The sequence below is a fragment of the Nicotiana tabacum genome, chromosome 3 (assembly GCF_000715075.1).
Source record: "Nicotiana tabacum cultivar K326 chromosome 3, ASM71507v2, whole genome shotgun sequence".
In the NCBI taxonomy this organism is placed as follows: domain Eukaryota; kingdom Viridiplantae; phylum Streptophyta; class Magnoliopsida; order Solanales; family Solanaceae; genus Nicotiana; species Nicotiana tabacum.
The window spans coordinates 61,086,157-61,108,192 of record NC_134082.1 but is presented as its reverse complement, the minus strand read 5'-3'; positions in this window follow the sequence as shown (position 1 = coordinate 61,108,192).

The following is a 22,036-nucleotide window of genomic DNA, read 5'->3' as shown; positions in this document are numbered from 1 at the left end:
TTCTGTACTAAGGATAACAAATTTCCTTACTCGCAAAGGTGACACTTAGTATAACTGGCACATACAGTCCCTTAAGCTGAACTTTGCTCACATTTCTTTCTTTAGGGAAGCGTCTTCCTGAATGACCATTCTCTGAACTTCTCATGAATCTTCTTCTGTTGTCAATTCTATTATAGCCGGAAAAAAATCTAAAATTCTCATGATACCGACTATTACTCAGTCCCTAATTCATGTTTAGTTTATCTTGTTCATCAGTCCATACTGATTTCTATTATTCTGGGGTCTACTTGTCCTTCTGGTAATCATGTTAGAGTCACGAACTCATTTCTCGAAATGAGGATATGACTTTATGGCCTATATTATTTTGTTGTGTCCAGTCCTGTCGCCTCTCGTCTCTTTCTTCACTTGACTATAGATTCTGTAATACTGCCATCTTTTGAACTACCATTTGTCATCCATGTATCACATCTTACTCATAAGGCTTCCTTATCTCTCTTCTTATTTCTCTGCTAATATTTTTGCCTATATTTTTCTTTTGAAAACTTTAACAAGACATTCTTTTGCTTTTATCTCCCCTTTCTTCATTTATTGGCTCTTTGGTTTTCTCAACGTTCTCGCTCTACTATGGATGTGAGCCACACTAAGGTAATATTTATTACTTCCAGGCTTTCAGTGCCTATCTTCTGAATACTTTTGTTTATCATGCAATTATTCACATCTAATTGTAATATTCTAGAGTGCACCATCTGGGTGTCTCACAAGGAGGTCTATTAGGACCTTTGTAATATCCTTTGGAAATGTCAACAAACTCAAACAATCCATCCATTATTTTGGGTTATTCTAACCCCAGCCAGATCCTGATATCCTGTCTTTCTCGTAAACCATATGCGTTAGCTCCCATAGGGCATGACTGAGATGGGTGTGGCCAATTGTACATACATCTGTTGCTATTGAATGTAACTCAAAATGCCTATATCTTTTAGTACGCACATGATCTACTGAAGACCTCACATTTACTCATCATAAGCATCATGCAAAATCGAGTTCCTCTAACTCAACTCTTCCATAGCCACATGCAATCTTTTACCAACCATCTTTATAGATGTATGCATCGTCGTATTACGAAAAAGATAGAGTGTAGGAAATTGAGTTCTTACAACTAAGCTCTACCACATGATTTAGAGTAAAAAGAAAGAGTGATAGTCCTAAATGCCCTGTAGCCTTCTACTTATAAGTGTGATGCACGGCACACCCATAAATAAGACTCTACTAGACACGACTTGTAGACTTCCTAGGACAGAACTGTTCTGATACTATTTTTTTTCACGACCCAAACCGATGGGCCGCGACGGGCACCCGGTACCTTACTCAACTGAGTACCAACATAATATATCCTTCGTATCATTCTATCATAGATAAATGAATCGAAGTAAAGCATGGGGAAATATAAACTTATGCATATGACATACTGGCTTATAAGACCAAAAATGATCACTCGTACACTGAACATATGACGACAAGGCCGTACAATCTTTCACATACACAACATATGTCTACAATCCTCTAAGAGTGCATAAATGTCATAAAGGTCGGGACAGGGCCCTGCCATACTAATCAATACATGTCCTAATCATACTCGCCAAATAAGCAACTCCAGAGAAAATGGAGTGCACCAACACCTTCCGCTGAGCTGATAGCCTACTTGGAGAACTCTCATCCTGTCTATCAGGACCTGCAGGCATGAAATGCAGCATCCCCAAGCAAAAGGGACATCAGTATGAATAATGTACCGAGTATGTCATACACATAAATAAGTATATAAAAGACATAGAAGAAACATGGAGTAATTGACTCAACCTGTAAGTCTGGATAACTCTCTAAATCATGAAATACTTATAGTGCCATGCATATTCGTATGAATGTCATATCATGCATAGTTACATGTTTTATAACATCATCACGCCTCTAAGGGCATCCATCATATCATTTCGGCACCACTATGGGCAAAATCATCAACGTATACCAGCTGATCAGGTGATGGTGCGTATATAACGACATAACTTTTCCCATATCCCATATACATTTATATACATATATACGCATATATAATGCCCTCTGCTCATGGGTCAATGTACATAAATGCAATGCATGAGAAGTACGTTAATAAAATCTCTTTGAATATCTTAATACCATTATACTTTTGAGTAATATCATGAAGTGAACTTTTTTCAAATTATGTATTTTTCTGAGACCCATGAATAGATAATAGAATAACAAGATACATGGGAATTCAAGAACATAGGCACTTCTAATACTTCTAAGAACAGAGTCATTTATGGAAGTTGTGCATTTTCTCATTTCGTTTGTATCGTATGGATCATGCCAAAAGGAAAGAAGGGATAGCCTTAACATACCTAAGTCGATTCTCTTGACAATCCCTCTAACACACGTTAATTGCGACGAAACACATAATGGTGATATCGAAATAAGGAACAATCCGATATGAAATGCTCAAAGCAACAACGTTGCTATTGCAAAATCATCTTTGTTGAAATTCTTTCTCAAGGGATTTAGAATTTACGTTATGGAATGGAAAGCTTACTGAAAACTCTTCTTAAGAGATTGGAATTGATGTTACAAGAAATGAAAAGCTTGCTGAAATTGCACTTAAGAAACTAGAAAATATTGTTTGATTATGAATATTATCTTTAATATTTGGGTGGGCCCCACATTCCCAGCCTGGTGTCACTTTTTTATCAAAATGTGATACCTTTTCACCTTATTTAATTAGTCATTAGGTAGATAAGAAATGATTTCCACTTTGGGGAGGGGTAAATCTTATCCCAAACTTATTAATTAATTACCCAATAATTTTAATTAATTAGGCAATCTTCCATTACCCAATAATTAATCAATTACCTTAATTTACTTAAAATACTACTCATTTTTAATACACTTTATACATCTTACTATCATGGTCATGTGGGACCTTGTATGGTACTAGTCCATAAATACCGGGTATTTCTGCTCGGGCTGTATTTTATCCCAAAATATCAAACTTCGACGAAATTTATTTTCTTTGATTTGCTTAACCTCACACCTTCACAAATTACTCATTACTTGTTTGAAATAGCATAATGCTTATAATTTCAAAATAATCACATTCCCGAACTTACGTCGATTAAATTACGACGAAACTTTAATGTACGATAATATGGGGTGTAACAAGGAGCTTCATACCAGTGGTGGCGGGCTTACGAGGAGGGTAGCCCAGCCGGTGCAGTTTTACCCTCATGGGCTCAGTTTTTAGAGATATTCTTGAGAGAGTTTGTTCCCCTCCATGCACCATGCATCCCGAAAGCTCAAACTCTGTAGCTCGTACCCCAGACCAGCGGGTCCAGGTTGATCAGGTCTAGAGCACCATTGGGGTGCTAAAACGAAGATTCTTTTGTTGCTGATTTTCTGGTGTGTAAAATAATTACGAAAATATCATTTTTTATTCCTTAAATTTTCAGACTTCTTTTAAAACTTCAAAACATCATATCTCTCTCATTTTAAGGCCAAATTGGGTAATTCAAAAGGCTATCTTGGGTGTAATCTCGCAAGAATTATATTGGGCTTATCAAATATGAGTTTCGAGATTATCTAAGATCTGATTCGAGCTATAAGAACTGCTGCCATATTTTACTTGTTCCGGAATTTAATAACTTTTTCTCACATGGTTTTGGAGCTCAGATTTGGGCAATTTTGGAGGGGATTTTCCCAATTTGGATTGGGGTACATATTTTTACTCGGATTTAATTATATTACAAGATTCTATCTTTGATTTTGATATTTAATTTCATGAATCTAAAAGAAAAATTGGGAGGGGGGATCTAAACTTTCCTAAATTGAATAATTGGGTTTTGAACATTAATTCAGAGTCGGATTTGAGTAAAATAAGTATGGTTGGACTCGTAATTGAATGAGTTGTTGTAATTTTTGAATTATATCGGGTTCTGAGATACGAGTCTATGTTGACTTTGAGTATTTGATTAAAGATTCAACCTTTATTGTTTGGGTTTACTTCCTATAGAATTACTTGATGATTTTGAGTTGTTTTTGGCTAGTGTTGAGCCATTTGGAGGTCGATTTGTGCGGGATGGTGCTTCTAGCATACCGATTTGGCTTGTTTGAGGTAAGAGTCTTGCCTAACTTTATTGAAAAAAAAAATTCAACTAATTGTTATTGTTTTCTACATGCGAGGGTGATGCATATATAAGGTGACAAGCGTATATGCATGTGCTAGGGTTAATGATATTTGGGGGTAGATTATACGATTATTTGTGCTTTGTAGGATTAAGTGACCTTCTTGTTTCGTATTTTACTTGACTTCTAGATTAATATAAATATGAAATTAAATGCTAGAAACAATGATTTAGCTTATTATAACTTGATTAAAATTTGATGGGCTTTTTATGAAATTGTTGATGCGCTAAATTCGGTCGTCATTATACTTAATCACAAATACATAGCTACGACCGTTATTCTTGAGAAATTGGATTCTATACTTGAGTTGAAGATCATCTTTTTGAGATTAGTTGAGATACTTGAACAATGAGATTCGTGACGTTTGTTGAATTGTTATTAGATTGGAAGTTGTGATTTATGTTCATTTGGAATATTCGCTTAATCACTCTCCTTGATGTTATTCATGCTTCCTACCTTGATTGTTTTTGATATACATGTACTTGGTGTGGAAGAGTGTAAAGCATGAAGGGTGATGCTATTCTATTTCATATAAACCACCATGTGAGGAAGAGTGTAAAACACGAAGGATGACTTTGTGCCATGTGAGTTAAGCACGAAGGACTGTGCCATTTCATTTACATTATCATGTGAGGATGAGAGTAAAAGCACGAACAGTGATGTCGTGCCATTATTTTTATAATATCATGTGTTCATGGCACCAAGGGTGTTTTCGTGCAGACGAGGACGAGAGACATGCATTATATTGTGATATCTTTTCCTTGTGTATACATTCATGCCTTAATCTTGAGTTGTTACTGTTGCACCTATGTATTCTACGTGACTTGTCATTGGTGGTCTACTTTTGTCTTCTACATCAATTGTTGTGATTCATGTTCATTTGGAATATTCGCTTAATCACTCTCTTGATGTTATTCATGCTTCCTACCTTGCTTGTTATTGATATACACGTGCTTGGTGAGGAAGAGTGTAAAGCACGAAGGGTGATGCCATAACATTTCATGTACATTACCATGAGAGGAAGAGTGTAAAGCACGAAGGGTGGTGTCGTGCCACGTGAGTTAAGCACGAAGGGTGATGCCGTGCCATTTCATTTACATTATCATGTGAGGATGAGAGTAAAAGCACTAAGAGTGATGTCGTGCTATTATTTTTATATTATCATGTGTTCATGGCACGAAGGGTGTTTCCCTGCTGGCGAGGATGGGAGACATGCATTATATTGTGATATCTTTTCCTTGTCTATACATTTATACCTTTATCTTGTGTTGTTATTGTAGCACCTATATTTTCTATGTGACTTGTCGTTGTTGTTATACCTTCGTCATCTACATCAATTGTTGTCGTATTATCCATGCCTTCTATCTGCTTATCTTGTAAATCATATGATTTCCTTCTTGTTTGTCATATATACATTTATGTCGCATCTCAATTGTTGGACTTTTCGTATAAGCCTTCTACCATGTTAGTTATCTATGCTTTCTATTTGTTTATCTTATAAAGATCATGTTTTCCTTTATGTTTGTTATATCATCATTTGTTACATCTAAGCCTTCTACCATGTTAGTTAGTGAAATATATGTTCTTCCATCTTAATTTGTATCATTACTTGTATGCCTCCTACCTTGTCTGTTACCGTTGTTCATATCTACTGTCGCGCCCCCTTTTTTTCTCCGCGGAGAAAGTCCGAGTTTTGACATTCATGGGGAGTAATAACTCATTTCCTTTTTGGGAATTTGGAATTTGAAGAGTCTCCACCTAACGGATTATGGTGCGTTAGGGCACCTTGATTGATTAACTCTTAGATTATTTTGCATTACCAGAGATTTAGGGAAAGGGCTCGAAATAACCTTGAGGGGAAGGTGTTAGGCACCCCTTTCGATCCACAACGGTGGGTCCTGGCCGAACTTATACTTATGAACTAGTCCTTTAACAAATATATAGTTTAAAAACATAATTACAAATAAGAGCAGGTTTTGGACATTACATGACTCAAATAATGAGACAAAGGAAATACTTGAACAAACTGTGTACATATAGAAAAGTAAATTTTAAGCAAAGGGAATTTGGGAAGGAGGGGTCCTAGGTTGGTTAGCTTACAAGATCACCCCACGCAATGCCCCATAAACACTCCTCAATGAGGGGCTACACGTGACATTAGCGCATAGTCATCATATCCCTTTCTACCCATTACCCCACCCCTTAGTGGTTATCAAGCGAGTTTTTATTTAACGAACTCTAAGTGTGCCATTACCCGTCCCTTCCTCGTGACCTCGTGGTCACGGAGAAGTTTAGTACCTCTAAATTTGGGCAGTTCTAGACAACCCCTAAGGTGTTTTAAAAGGAGAAAATTCTAGGCGACAGGCAAGAACACATAGGAATTAACAGATAAATGTAGAAAGAAGCAGTTAAGAGACCCATGTTTAAAGTAATGCACATAAGCAGCACGTCTCAAACACAAACAAGAGCAGTTTTTATTAGAGAAAAGACCTAAACAAGATATCTAAGTGGATGTCAATGCACAGAAATATGCAACTTTGTTTTTTATAAACTCGACAGTAAGGTCCTAATCAGTTTGCCTACTGATTTTAAACCTGTAAGTTGTTAAGCAGTAAACACAAACAAAAACAGTTCTCCCGTTTTACACAGATTGATTACCTAAGACTTGCCTAGGCGTGGGATCATGCATAATAGTTACAGAATCATTAACAATTCAAGAGTTCTTTCTTACCTAAAGCATGCTGAGAATACAGGGATTGTTACCAGTTTTATTTGAAACAAGACGATCATATGTGAGACTGTTTTTACATCCTTTCATAATCAGTAGTTTAACTAGGCGTGGCTAAGAAAATGCAAACAGAGTGCCTAATACATGATTTCTAAATGCACAGAAATGACAATTTTTATGACAATGATCTTTAAATTAACATAATTCCTAAAGCATGATCTCTAAATGCACAAAAAGAGTTACAGAATTGTTAAGACATGATTTCAGGATGTGCAGGAGTAACAACTTTTATGTAAATGCTATTTATTAACCTAGGAGCAGGATTTCTAAGTGATAAACATGTATTAGTGTCAAATGAGATGCTGAAGCAGTATACGTGAAACCTAAGAGCATGATATCTAGTGCATGACACGATTTGAATGTATTAGTCCTAAAGCAGGGATTCTAATGCAAGCATAAATAAGGTAAAACCTATAACATGCTTTCTACCCCAACGATATTGATAGAAATATATAACTACCTTTCTCATTTCAGTAGTCATCCCCAATATTCGTTTACAAATAATTATTACAGACCAGCTGAATAAATTACATAAATAGATAAAGGAAAATAAGAAGTTACACTATAGGGAGCCTGAAGCAGGCCCAAATATAACAAAATGTCCATAGCCTCATATGCCAAAGTTTCATAGGCTTTCTTATGTCTGGGTGTGTCAGAGTTCCCAAAGGACTCCAAGGATCCTGGGCAGTGCTCACACCCAGACTTCATAACCAAAACTGAGTAAGTGCAGTATGGAAGAGCCAGCTCCAGTGCATCAGAGTTCAGAGGGATCTCACAGGGATCCCAAGGCAGTCACACAGTAGAGGGGCAAAACTTAAAGACCTAAGAGTAGAGTGAGAGTGTTGGACATAGTTTTGAAATTTGAAGTAGTTTTATAAAATAGGAGAATTGTTCAGTAAAATAGTTTTTAACAAGAGTTGTGTAATCACAACACTCAAATAACAACCCTTCACACATGGGTAATTGGGGCTGGGAACACATAATACACATAAACAGAAGTCTTTGCAATTAAGGGGGTAGCTAATATTGCAAACAGTAAGACATGAATTTAGGGGTGCTAATTAGAACATAGTTATAGAAACAGAGGTACTTTAGGGGGTTTGTGGGATGGGGGATAGCTAATGATACAACATAGTAAGAATTTCAGAACCAACATAGAATCAGACAACTTAGGATAATAAAAATTGCTTTTCAAAGAAAGGTTCATACTAGAGACTAAATAGCAAGTAAACCAACATTCAAAAATAGGGTAGAGTTAAATTTAGACAGACTACAAGTTCATAAACATGCTGATCCTAGAAAGGGGTAGGACATAACTAACAAGCTAGGTGGAGCAATAGGTCAATTACACATTGAACAACAAAACAATAGATAGAAACTGATTAGGAATATAATCAACTGAAGGAGTGTGAAACACATTGGTTTGAGAGCTTGAATTTAAAATCAGAACATACCAGTAAAGAAAGTAAACACAAGGTGAAGAACATGAGAGTGTAATAATTAGCCTTGGCTTACAGCTGGCTAATTTAGTAACAATAGTAAGTAACAAAAGAAAGCAGAGGAGCTTTTGAGTGTATGAGAGATGTGAACTAATGTGAGTTCGTATGTCTGTAAGACTGTAGAAGATAGCAATATATATAGTAGTTTGAAAGCTAGGTAATAAGGTAAGAATCAAAATTGTTCAGTAATTATAGAACTCAGAGTAAAATCAGTCCAAGTCTTCCCTTAATTAAGGGAATTAGTTCAAACGGTAAAGAGTAGGTGACAAGTAAGAAAAGAAATCATACATAGCTGGAGTATAACAAATAAGGAAAGACTTCAAACAGTGCAAGTATAGAACATGTAATTAGGGCTAGGTTCAGAAAGTCCTAATTAAGGAAACAATATTAAGAATCAGTAAATAATGCAGTCAACCACATAATAAGGCAAGAAGATAATTTAGAAGTCGGAAATCAACACAGAATATCATCACATGAAATCAATAAAGGGTATCAATCACAAGAAATCAGGGATTCAAATAAAAGCAATATTGATTAAGGGAAATTAATATAAATTTCTGTGAATAAACAAAAATAGACATAATATAGTCAAGAAGAATCAAGTCAGAAACCCTAATAAGCACAATAGGGTAAAATTACGGAGACTCGAAACATATTCATGAGAAACAGATATTCAGAAGAATTGAATGAACAAATCAGCAAAGACAAACTTAAGATTATAACATAGTGTTAAAACTAGGGTTTTAACATAACAAAATGTGATTAAAAGCAATTTTAATATAAAATTGTTTAAACATATGCGAATCAGAGAACAACATTAAAAGACCAGAGATATGTTTTGAAGAAAAGTTCCAGAAACCCTAATGGGAAAATAAAGCGACGCTTTAAGAAATTGTAAAGTTTTTCATAAAACAAACGAAAATAGTTCAGAAAAACCTCAGATCTGTTATAGATGTAAGAGGTACAGGAGAAGAGATTAGGGTTTTCTAAAAAAATTAACCCAGAAATAGAGAGACCGGCTTAGAAACCCATAGGTTCAGCCGAAAAATAAAAAGATCTTACTTAATCGGGCCATGGTGGCCTGAGAATGGTGAGGACAAGCTCAGGGGTGAGTGAATGACCACTGGTCCCTTGGGGACCTCAGGATAGCAAGAGTTCCGGTCATGGGGAGGGAGCCATTAGGGCTAGGAGTGGTGGTGAACCACCATAATCAACGGCGAGCAAGCAATGGCGGGTGGAAGCCCTGGTTAGGGTAGAGGGAGCTTGAGAGAGAATGAGAGGAGTGATGGCAGGTGAGGATGAGAGAATGAGGGTTTGGAGGGTAGGTCGTTTAGGTTAAATTAGGTACGAACGAATCTGGGCCGTTGATCAAAATTGATCAACGACCAAGATTTAATCAGATTGGGTCGGGTAGATTTAGGAATTGGGCTTGGGGTATTGGGCTGAGTATAATTAGGTGTTTGGGCTGGTCTAATTAGGCTAAAATTGAAATAGAATAGGCTATTTGTTAAACGCCCAATTCAAATTAGTTAAAATAATTTATAAAATAGCTAATAATTATAAAATAAATTTCATGAATAGAAAATGGTTTTAAATGATTATTTAGTATTTAAAAATATAAATGACTAATTTCTAGTGAAAAATAGCATAAAATTATATGAATGGGCTATAATTGCAACATTATTGCAATTATAACCAAAAGGTGCCAAATTGGCTATTTATGGAATAATTTGGCCTTAGTAGGACCATAATTAAATCAAGAAATGCTTTTTGAAATCATTTGTGATGCAATTTTATAATTATTTATTAGAAACAAAATACTGAACAAATTAATAAAAATGTAGGAAAATTATGAAAAAATACCAATTGCTATTAATGCATGATTTTGAAGGTATATATGCAATTTAAAAATATTTTTGGGAAAAATTAGAAATCAACATGTAGTGCCTCTTTCGTTATTTCTACTTGTGTAATTCCCACTTTGTCATTACAGGTATTGGCATTTACATGGTTGGTACTGTTATACGTATATTTGGTGAGAATGAGATAAATGCACGATGGGTATTTGATTTGACATTTTGAGTAAACTTCCCACACTATGAAAGTTCTGGATTTACTACCTTAGGCTTGATGGTTATCGTGATAAGGAAATGATTGGTTGTGATATTGAAGAATATTTACCGTAATTTCTTCTAATGATTCTTTTACTGCTTCGCATATTTGTTCTTATACTATTCTCTATTATATTTTAGTATTGTTTCTATTTTTAGTCTACTGCACATGTTATATCATTGAGTATCTTTTAACTAAAAAGCCCCGTTACTACTTCACCAAGGTGAGACAATACACTTACTGGGTACTTAGGGTTGGTCGTACTCATACTACACTTCTGCACCTTGCGTGCAGATTTTGGAACTAGAGTTGATGTCTATGGCGGGAGCTGGCATCGAAGATGTATCTACATTCAAGTTATAGCTGTCATTTGTCCTTGGCAGCTTTTGATTTTTCTAATCTGTTTATGTATATTTCGAACAGATGATGTATTTATTTCATACTAGCTTTTGTAAATTCTAAGTCTTAGAAGCTCATTATTTGTACTACCAACCCTAGGGTTACTGTATAAAAGCTCAGATAATTCTTCATTATTTTCTTATAAATTTCATTTGGATTGTGTTGACAGTTAGTTGCCTTACCTAGCGGGTTAGGTTAGGTACCATCACGACTAGTGGATTTTGGGTTGTGACAAGTTGGTATCAAAGTATTAGGTTTGTATGCTCTACGAGTCATGAGGAAATGTCTAGTAGAGTCTTGCGAATCGGCATGATGACGTTCATATTTATCTTTGAGATGCTATAGGCCATTTAAGAAAAATTTCCCTTATTTCTTTCCTTATCGTGCAGCCTTGTTTCAGCGTGAAACCTTCAATTTTGATTCTTCATATTCATTCATATGCGATGTTTCTCACTCGATATTTGCTATACGCCAATGGTTTGTGATGTTGTGGAAGGGTTACAAAGGTATATGGATGTTTGATTATCATCGCGGCATGCTGTCTAGTCTTGGGAGTAGATGCAGTGATAGATCTTTTAGTCGTTCATTTGTGGTACAAAGCAGATTCTTGTATCTGGTTGGTAAGCACAAACTTGGGAAGACTGGCGGGTGGCCTAGTTGTTATGATTATGCTAGGCTCATAGTAAGGTGTTGATCTTAGTACAACCAGAGATTGCGTGATGAGTTCAAATCTTGTGTTTCGTGTGATATTTTCGTTCAGTGGAATGCATATATTATCAATTCAAAGCATTTAGGGGAAGATTTCTTGATTATTACAAGGGTTGGGTGTGTGCTTGGCAGAGTCTTCGGAGTGTTCTGCGACCAATATTACATGAACTTATGAAGTATCAGTTGATTCGCAGTGCAGGATTGGGGCAGCTATGAAGATCTGTTACTACGGATTACCGACGATGTGTTCTATGGCTTCGAGTTAAGTGGAGGAGTCCGTTATCGACAATGGGATTGCAGGATCATACGTAGTATTAGTTTTCAGGATGAGGGATTGCTTGGTTATTTCTTTGAATAGTCATATGCTGGTGAAGCGCAAGTTGCTCAGTGCTTATTAGCTGTGTATTGAAGAGCATAGTAAGGTGAGTAGTTATCAAGAAGGTTCTGATGAGTTCCCGATCTTATGTGGCATTTAAGAACTCCTGAATCTGTGAATAGATTGGGCTTATGAGTTCCCGATCATATATGGCATTTAAGGACTCCTGAATCTGTGAATAGATTGGGCTTGAGATCGGTAATGAATGGTGATCAGATCTGCGGTATTTCTATGTCAAGAATAATTCTACATGGCAATAGTAGAGAGATGCAAGAAATGACTTTGGATTTGTAGAAATTTCATTCAAAGAGAGCATATCGGGTTGAGTTACTTTCGGGTTAACAGTCTATGTGACTCGATTGAGTTAGAGGAGATCAGTTCTGATGAATTAATTATGTGTTAATGAGTTCCAAAAAATTCATCATGGTTATGGTCACAGCCCGGAGTTGATGTTTTCTACAGGTAGAGTAATATATTACGTGTGGTGATGTCCCCCTAGTTTGAGTAAAATGGAAAGTTCTCAGTTAATGAGGTGTTCGTCATGTTTGTGATCAAGAGTTGTTTATTAGATTTTCGTATTTTCTCTATGATAACCCGGCCAGTCGTCTCATGAGTTATTCCTCCATTTCCCCCATTTCTGCTTCTTATTGCTTTGTTTATCGGTTCTATATGTGATCGGGTTGATTGGCTCGGGTTTAGAGAGGTTTTGGTAAGGTTTGAGACACTTAGTCTCTTTTGAGGAAGCTTAAGTTGGAAAAGTCAACCGGATTTTAAGTTAGATGGCTTGGATGTGAGTTCTGATGGTTCGGATAGCTTCGGGAGGTGATTTGAGACTTAGAAGCGTGATCGGAATGTGTTTTGGAGGTCCGGAGTAGATTTAGGCTTGAATTGGTGAAAATGGTATTTTAGCGTATTCCGGTTGATAGGTGAGATTTTGTAGGGGTTGGGATGGAATTCTGGAAGTTGCGGTAGGTCCATTGTGTCATTGGGGATGTGTGTGCAAAATTTAAGGTCATTCAGACGTGGTTTGGTATGCTTTTTGATCAAAAGCATAATTCGGAAGATTTTGGAAACTTAGGCTTGAATCTGATGTGTTTTAGTTGACTCGATGTTGTTCGAGGTGTTTTGAAGATTGGTATAAGTTTGGATGGTGGTTAATGATGTGTTTATGCTTTTGGTTGAGGTCCCGAGGGCCTCGGGGTGATTTCGGATGGTTGGCGGAAAGATTTGGAGTGGGTTATGACAACTGAAGTTTCCCATTGCTGTCATAACCACACTTGCGGGTAGGGGACTGCAGGTGCGGTCTCGCAGAAGCAAAAAGGGCCTGGGAAGGCAAAAACCACAGAAGCGGTTGAAGAACCGCACCTGCGATGGCGCATGTGCGGGTTTGGCATCGCAGATGCGGAGTTTGGCGGCTTAAGTGGAAACTGCAGAAGCGGTTCAAAGACCGCAAAAGCGGTACCGTAAAAGTGGGATTTTGGCCGCAGATGCGAAATCCCTAGGCCAGAAGGTATAAATTATTTCCTTCGCGGTTTTGAACTATTCTACCATTTCTAAGTCGGTTCTTGAAGCTTTTGGGGCGATTTGAAGAAAGATTCCATTGAGGTAAGGATTTTGGACCTAAAACTCATTTTTTATGGTATTATTTCACATATTAGAGCTGTAATTAATGGAATTTAAGGGTTAAAATTGGGGAAACTAGGGCTTGGTATTGGAGACCTAGACTTGAGGATTTTAGGGGCCATTTTTGGTCGGATTTTGGTACTTTTGATAGGTATGAACTCGTGGGGAGATAAGGAATCTATTGATGTGAATTTTATTGAATTCCTATATGTGGGCCCGGGGGTCGGGTTTTGGTTAATTTCGGGATTTAAGTTGTAAATTGATCGCAGGGGCTTCGTTCCCTTAGCATATTTTGACGTCATGATTCTGATTTTGGATAGATTTGACGTGAGTGGAGGCCGATTCGAGGGTCAAAGGCATCGCGGGCTAGAGTTTGGACTGGATTGAGGTGAATAATGATTGTAAATGTTGTCCTGAGGGTATGAAATCCCAGATTGCACATCGTGGTGCTATATTGAGGTGACACACATGATAGATGACGAGCGTGGGGTCATGCACTATTGAGGATTGTGACTTAGTCCGTCCCGAATGACTGTTTTACCGCGTAATTGATTGAAAACTATTTGATATCATCATGTTTTGAGTTGAATGCCATATTTGGTCCTCGTGCCAAATATTTGAACCCTTAGGGGATTTTTACTGATATTTCCTCACTGTTTTGACTTATACTTGTACCCAGTCATGCTATATTCTACTGTTTTTCATAACTCAGGCATGTTTACTCTGCTTTAATGCTTAGATGATATTTTGGGCTGAGCATCATATTTTACTGATGCCCGAGAGGATTATGAGATTTAGATTGAGTAAGGTCGAGGGCCTATATTGTGAGAAAACACTAATTATGATTATGAGGTCGAGGGCCTAAGATTTGTACGTCATGAGGTGGCTTGTTGATATGAGGCCGATAGCCTAGTGATTATGCCATGAGATGGTTTGATATTGCGTTTGGGCCGTAAGGGGCCCCTCCAGTTGTCTACACACCCCCAATGAGCGCGGGTACCCATTGTGATATGAGATATAGCCCGAGGGGCTAGTGTTGTTCTATGGTATTGTCCGAAGGGCGGATTTTGTTGACATTATGCCTGAGGGGCGATCCTTTATGTGTTTATCTTTCCTAGTTGCCTGTCATTTACTTGCTTAATTGTTAAAAAGGCATTTCATGAAGTTTAAACTGAACTAAAGTGACCTTACCTATTTTTCCACTGTTTCATTGCTTTTACTGGTTTTTACTGCTTCTTTATAGTCTGTTGACGTGCCTTTACGTGGTTTCTTATTACTTAGTCTACATTTGCTATTATTACTCACTGAGTTAGAGTACTCACTTTACTCCCTGCACCCCGTGTGTAGATTCAGGCACATCAGGTCCTGCTTGTGAGGGTTGAGAGCTGTCTAGCAGATTCCGGAATACACTAGGTAGCTGCCCGGCGATTCGCAGCCCAGTGCTTTTCCCTCAATCTTATTTCCTTCTGTTTTAGTTTTGTAATAGTGGAGTAGACTCTTTCAGACTTGTAGTATTATTATAAATGTTCATGACTGGTGACACCCCGATGTTGGGCTATGTCTTTTTCCGCAAATTGTATTGTTTACCTTTCTTTGGGATTTATTATCATGATTAAGACTTAATTCGTATTATTTAATTGCTTAAAAATAAATTGGGAAGGTGTGGCCTTGTCTTCACGAGAGGCGCCATCACGATCGGGTCCGGGTTTAGGGTCGTGACATTCTCGATTTAGCATGTTAGTGGCTATGCACTGTGTAGGGTTGAAAGTTGCGAGTTCAAGGTTGCGGTTTAATTTTTAAGGGAAGGATATGAATTCTTGATGGCACGGATGATTTCATATGTTTAAGAGAATGCTGGCACAATTTGATATCGCCGGAGGAGAGTGCGCATGTTGGCAGGTGCATTGTGTTTTGACTTGTGAGGTATTTTTCTGTAAGATGATGGAGTATGAGTGACGTATCAGCCATTTGAGTAGCGGTGTTGAGATCGAATATGGAGATTCCGATATTCATGAGGTTCAGAGACTGGATGTGCTCGTAGGCAGACTATTCCTTGGCAGCGAATAGTGAAGAAATGTTGAGGATTGGATGATTGATGGTATTTGTTATAGAAAGGTTGCTATGGACTTTTGGAAAGTTATTTACCTATTTGGAATGATGAGAATTTGGTTTGGGGATTATTTATGAGCCTAATGAGAATGTATTTTCTATATCAGATCGGATTTGCTTGCTCTTGTGTAATTGTTACCACATGTACATCATCGGGCGGAATGGATGTTATTTGCACCTTGTTCCATGTTATATGTTTCTCTCTTATGCTATGGCGGGTTATGAGGTTACATGATTATTCGCACACATATTGTAAATCTGTTTAGGCCTTATGGCGTTATGGGTGAGATGGCCCTCGTTATGTTGATTTGCTTATTGCACCATAGTTGTGCTTCCCTTTCCCAGTATTGTTTATACCTAATCATCTTCTCACAGTTATATTTGTGCACTTTATCGTGCTTGATGTTGACTCACATGTGATCAGTGATCCCGAGCATTATGGCTCAATGGGTACCCCTATGTGAATTGATATGATTTGATCGGGTTGTGTGCGACAACAGTACTGTGATGAGATGTAACTCCTTATGCTTATTTCGTGTGTTTTGCTATTACTTTATTGAAAATAGTTCATAGGAAGATGTTAATACCACCCTGCCTGCTTAACTTGCTTAGTATCCTTCTTATTTAACTTTCTAACTATTATTTGACATGTTTGAATTATTACTTGTTTGGTGTATTGACCGAGTTATTTGCGGCTTCATATGTCTTCTAGTGTGACTTTTCGGTTGGGCTGCTTGTATTGGCAGATATGAGGTTTCTAGACCTGAGATTTGCACTATCCTATTGGGATGAGGAATGTTTGGGAGAATGATACCATGTTTCTGCTTATAATTGGGCAATGTTCCTTGTAGGATGAGTGAGATTCTTGACTTGTTGATCTGATGAGTGGTTATGAGTTCTGTGTGTTTCTTTCATCATCGAAAATATAAAACATTTGGAATAAGGTTTTATTTTATATGAGGTTTGTTACCGGTACCCAATTTGGTAATGGGCAACTATTGTGGTAAAACAATAATGCTATGGACATATTAGAGATGAGCTACATTGCGTGGTTATATCTTATGAATATATTTATGATTTTTTGTAGCTAGTTGATATCACTACAGTGTGTGTATACGAGAATCAAATCTTAAAAGGAGTCCTAGATATTAGAATTTGGTTCCAAGGCTTATCGGTTAGCTTAAAGGAAGAATCTTCAGTCTAGATTGTGTTGATGTGCTTTTATGGATTGAGGTGACGTGGGATCACCCATGAGTATGTATATGGATGGTTTATAGAGTGAATTGATTCCTTTGAAATGACGTTTGGCACGTTCGAGGACGAACATATGTTTAAGTGGGGCAAGATGTATCTTGATTCGTTTTGAGCTTTAGTGTACCGTTTCATGGATTGAGACTTTGAGTATCTTCATATGATGTATCCTGATCAGTCGTTTTGAGATTTAGTGTACCGTTTCGAGTGATTCGGGATTGACATAGAAGAATGACTATCGATTTGGAAGCTTTAAGTTTGAAGAGTTGACCAAGGTTTAACTTATGGGTAAACGGACTCGAAATCGAGTTTTTTTTATTCCAATAGGTTCGTATGATGATTTTGGACTTGTGCGTACATTCGTATTCGGTTTTGGAGGTTCCTAGAAGGATTCAACACTATTTATCAAAAGTTGGCAATTTGAAGAACTTAAGAGTTCATAAGTTTGACCAAAAGTTGATTTTGATGTTATTGAATTCCAATTGGTGTTCCGAGACTTTGGACAGGTCTATATAATTGAATTGAACTTGTGTGCAAAATTTGGAAGTAATCCGAAGTGTTCAAGTGTGATTCGGATACTCTTTTGAAATAATAAAATAACTTAAGAGAAATTATATCCCATTTCAGCCTCGATTTTTTGTTGTGATGTTCCCGTGGATGTTTTGAGGCTTTGGATAAGTTTGGATAATGTACTTGTACTTGTTGGTATGATTGGATGGGGTCCCGAGGGGCTCGAGTGTGCTTTGCATCATTGGTTGAGAAACTAGTTAAGGATTTGAAGTTTGATCATGGTCAATATCAGGTCAAGATAACTGTCGCGCCCCCTTTTTCCCTCCCTTTTTTACGGGGAAGGAAAGGTCCAGGTTTCGACATTTTTGGGTAATAACTCTTTTCCTTTTGGGAATTAGGTATTTTGAAGAGTCGCCACCTAACGGATTATGGTGCATTAGGTCACCTAGAGCGATTAACTCTTGGCTTGGTTCGTGTTACCAAAGATTTAGGGTAAGGGCTCGAAATAACCTTGAGGGGAAGGTGTTAGACACCCTTCTCGGTCCACAACTATGGGTCCCGGCTGAACTTATATTTATGAATTAGTCCTTTAACAAACAAGTAGTTGAAATAAATAATTGCAAATGAAGCATGTTGGACATTGTATAACACAAATAACAAGACACAGAATTTGAACAAGTTGTGTGCATAAAAAAAGAAAGTAAAGTTTTAAGCAAAGGGAATTTGGGAAAGAGGGGTCCTAGGTTGGTTAGCCTACGGGATCACCCCACGCATTGCCCGGTAAATACTCCTCGATGAGGGGCAATACGTGATATTAGCGCATAGTCATCATATCCCGTTCTACCCAAGTCCCTCCCCTTGGTCATAGCCTAAAGCATCTAATAACCTTGACAATACCTATGTGTGCACTACCCGTCCCTTCTTTTTAGCCCTGAAGGTATTTTAGGACCTCTAAATCTGGGCAGTTCTAGACAACCCCTAAGGTGTTTTAAAAGGAGAAAAATCTAGGCGACAGGAAAGAACACATAGGACTTAATAGCTAAATACAGAAAGAAACAGTTAAGAGGCCCAGGTTTACCTCCACAAGTAATGCACATAAGCAGCACGTCTCAAGCACAAACAAGATTAGTTTTTATTAGAGAAAAGACATAAACAGGACATCTAAGTGGGTGTCAATGCACAAAAGTATGCAACTTTGTTTTAATAAACTCGACAGTAAGGTTATAATCGGCTTGCCTATTGAGCTTAAACCTGTTAAATCTTAACAACTTTAAATAGCAAAAAAGATACAGTTACCAAAGTTGCAGAATTTAAAATCGCCCTATAGGCTTGCCTAAACGTAGAATAGTGATGTCCTAGAACATGATAACTACATTTGATGTAGTAAAATAGTGAGTAGTTTTTAAAAATAGACTCTGGAGTTCCTATATGCATGCTTTCTAGCAGTAGTGAATGAAGGCAATGTTTAAAAGATCGATTAAAGAAGCGGACAATTGATTAAGCCAATTTCAAATGAAATAACTCGAATTGGACTGACTTGTATAACTAAGTTGATTTTAATTCTATAGGTAGAATTCTGATTTTATTTCCTATAAGCATGGTATCTAATTGTTAAGAACTGGTGTTAGAAACTTATAGACATGATATCTAATGAAAACAAATGTAAACACCCATTATAACTGAACTTGATCACATTTTATAAGTATGGTATCTACTTAAGGAGTTGATTTTTAACCTATAGACATGATTTCTATTATTGGCACCACTTAGACCCTATAGGCACGGTTCAAGCATGGTAAAGCAGACATAGCAAGTATAAAATCCTATAGGCATAGTTTCTAGCATGGTAAAGCAGACATAGCAAGTATAAAATCTTATAGGCATGGTTTCTACCCATACTACCCCATAGATATGTAACTACCCACCCCTTTTCACTAATCACCCCAATATTCGTTTACAAATAATTATTGCAAACCAGATGAATAAATTACATAAACAGATAAAAGAAAATGAAGAAGTTACACTATAGGGAGCCTGAAGCAGGCCCAAGTGATTTCCCAAACCTCCAATAGCCTCAGATGCCAAATTCCATAGACAATATCATTGTCTAGGTGCGTCAGAGTTCCCTAAGGATTTTAAGGATCCCGGGCAGTGCTCACACGTAGATTTTATAACCAAAACTGAGTAAGTGCAGTGTGGAAGAGTCAGCTCCAGTGCATCAGAGTTCAGAGGGATCTCATAGGGATCCCAATGTAGTCACACACTGGAGGGGCAGAACTTAAGGACCTAAGAGTAAAGTGGGGTGCTTTACATAGTTTGAAAGGGTTTTAGTAAGAAAACAATGTTAAAAGATACTTGTTTGAAATAGTTTTATAAAAACAACATAAGGAGTTATTCAATAAGACAATTTTGAAAAGGGTAAGGTGATCAACAAACAACAAACCAAACACAAAACCAGAAGAGGTTCATCATCACTCCAAGACATAGAATCAAATAGGTACAAACATTCACTCAGGGGTAATGGGGATTTGGGGCAAGTATATGGCATATAGTAGGCAAAGATGCACATAGGTAAGAATCAGAGAAGTCCTAAAAGGGGTTCAAGGGATTAAGGTACAGCATGAACTTCAGAATTAATACAGAATCAGACAGACCTAGGATAGCCAACTACTTTACACAGGAAGGTGCATGCCAGAAATTAGAGAAACATAAGCAAAGAAGAGTCACATTTGGGGGTATACTAGAAAGGAATTCATGAGCAGGCAAATACTAAGGGGGTAGGACAAATTCAGAAGCATGCAGTAAAGAACACAGTGGAGTAGACATGTTAGTTGCAGGTTGAACAGAAAAATCGTAGACAGAAACATATTAGAAACATGACAAATTGAAGTGGTAGAAGAAGCATATTGTTTTTGAAACTGGAATCGAAATCTACTAATGAAGAAAAACAGCAAGCACAAAGTCAAAGAGAGCCCAATAGTTAGCCTTGGCTTGCAGCCGGCTAACTTAGAACAATAGTAAGTAACACAAAAGAGAGCAGAAAGTTTTGAGTGTGAGAGAGAGAGTTTTTGAACCAATGTGTTCATGTGTCTTAATTGTTAATGACAAAGCATATATATAGTAGTTTGAAACTAGGTAAAATAAGGCAAGAATCACAATTGTATAGTAATTATGCAACTCAGAACCAATTAGAGCAAAATTAGTACAAGTACTCCCTTAATTAAGGGAATCAATTCAAACGGTAAGAACAAGTAACAAATATGGAAACAAATCAATGTGTAACTGGAGCATAACAGACATGGGAAATAATTCAAACATAGTAGGCATAGAGTAAAGAATTAATGTCTAGGCTCAGAAAAACTCTAATTAAGGAGATAGTCAGTAAGAATCAAGTACAATGCAGACAATGTAAGCAAATCAATCAAATTGAATAGAAAGGTAGAAATCGAAGGTTTAAAGGAAAGTGTTCGAATTAGACCAAGAAACAAAGAATTCAGAATCAATCAAAGAGAAAGTCATGAGTTAGTGTTTATCATATAAATAAGTAAGACTTGGATAGTCAAGAGTTGACATGCAACTCTAGCAAACATGAAAGTTAAACAATACTAATTTAGTGAGAAAGATGCAAGTCTTGATGTGAAAAGTCAAGATGAACATAAGCATATAGAATCAGTGTAAATTCAGGCTAAGAAACTCAGTAGAAACATATCAAGGCAAGATAGTCACGAGAAATCACAAAAACTCAAAAACGAGAACCAGTCAGTCATGCTGATACACAGTACTAAATGAAGATCCCTAAAAATTAGGGCTTTCAACATAGACGAGTTAAAAATGTAGTAAAATCATAGAATCAGTCAAGATATGTGAGAAGTAGAAGTTTAAACACAAAGAATCAGTTAAACAAGGTTTTAAAAAGAAGTTATGAAAACCCTAGTTTATAAAAAAGATGAAAAACACTTGAAATCATATGTTTCTTGTAAAGAACCTCAAGGCAGTATAAAACATTCAACAAACAAACTCAAATCGTCCTAGATCCGTACAGATCTAGGATGTGTAGAAAAGAAATTAGGGTTTCGAAAGAACCCATATAGAGATGAGGAAATCAATCCAGAAACTCAAAGATCGTAGCAAATATAGAATGATTTTGCTTGAAATCACACTGGAATAGCCAAGAACAGGCAGGAGATGAAACCTAGATGCAAGCCGGCATGGCCCTGGGCCATTGAATACCTTAGAGAAGGCAAGCATGGCATGAGAGAAGCCATTGGAGACTTCAGAGACGATGAGAGGTCACTGGAGATGGCCGGAGTTAGGAGGTCGGCGGTTAAAGATTAGGGTTAGGTTGAGAGTGTTTTGAGAGAAGAGAGAATTTTAGGGTGGCGGATGTAGAGAAGTGATTAGGGTTAGGGGTCG